The sequence below is a fragment of the Sus scrofa genome, chromosome 3, assembly GCF_054392235.1.
Source record: "Sus scrofa isolate SSC_HxYL_T2T_F1_AM1 chromosome 3, Sscrofa_HxYL_maternal_Yorkshire_Landrace_v2.0, whole genome shotgun sequence".
NCBI lineage: Eukaryota > Metazoa > Chordata > Mammalia > Artiodactyla > Suidae > Sus > Sus scrofa.
In genome coordinates, this window is record NC_139385.1 from 7528716 (window position 1) to 7530122 (window position 1407).

Below are 1407 nucleotides of genomic sequence, written 5' to 3' on the forward strand. Positions count from 1 at the left end.
AAAAAAAGGCAAAGGACTGGCACAGACATTTTCCCAAACATGTTATACAAATGGCCAACAAGCAAATGAAAATGATGCTCAATGTCATTAATCATCTGAGGTATAATTTAAGAAAAATCATCTCACATTGACTTAATGTATTGAAAGTAAGACCCATAATGATAAACTTCTAGAAGAAAATATGTGGGATAAGCTCCGTGACATCAGTCTTGGCACTATGTTTTGAATAAGACATGAAAAAGAAGAAACAACGAAAGCAAGCATAAGTAAGTGGGACTACATCAAACTAAAAAGCAGAAGCTTTCCACAGCAAAGGAAACCATAAAAAAAGAGGGCATTCCCATCATTGTTCAGTAGAAATGAACCCGACTAGTATCCATGAGGATACACAGGTTCAATCCATGGTCTCCCTCAGTGAATTAAGGATCGACTGTTGTCGTGAACTGTGGTGTATGTTGCAGACAGGGCTTGGATCCTGTGTTGCTGTGGCTGTGGTGTAGGCTGACAGCTATGGCACTGATTTGACCCCTAGCCTGGGAACTTCCATACACTGTGAGTGTAGCCTTAAAGAAAAAAAAAAAAAAGAACAACCTAGAGCATGAGAGAAATATTTGTAAATCATATATCTGATATAGGTTTCATATCAAAAATATATGAGAAACACATAGAACTCAATCATAAAAAAGCAAACAATCAGAGTTAATATTGGACAGTGGACGTGACTAGACATTTTTCCAAAGACACCCATGCAGCCATGAGAAATGTGAAAATGTGCTCAACATTACTAATCATCGGGGAAATACAAGACAAAACCACAATGATATATCACCTCACATCTGTTAGAATGGCTCTTATCAAAGGGAAAAGAGATAAGTGCTGGGGTGGGGGGATGTGGGGAAAAGGGAACACTTGTGCACTCTTGGTGGGATTTCAATTGGTAAAGCTACTATTGAAAAGAGTCTGAGTATTCCTCAACTGAAAATACACCCACAATATGACCTAGCAATTCCATCCCTCCGTATGTATTCAAGGAAGTGAAATCACTGTCTTGAAAAATGTATCTGCTGCCCATGTTGATAGCAGTATTATTTGTAACATCCAAGACAGGGAAACAACCTATGTATCTATCTACTGATGACTGGATAAAAAAATGTGGCACATACACCCAGTGGAATATTATTTAACCATAAAAAATTAGCAACTGTTGTCACATGTGACAACATGGATGGACTGTGAAGGCATTATGGTGAGTGAAATAAGTCAGACAGAGAAAGACAGATATTCCATGATATCACATGTATGGAACCAAAAAAACCCTCTCAGCTTTTATCTTTTTTATTTCTTTGGCTGCACTTGTGGCATGTGTAAGTTCCTAAGTGAGAGTAGAACCCATGCCCCAGCAGTGAA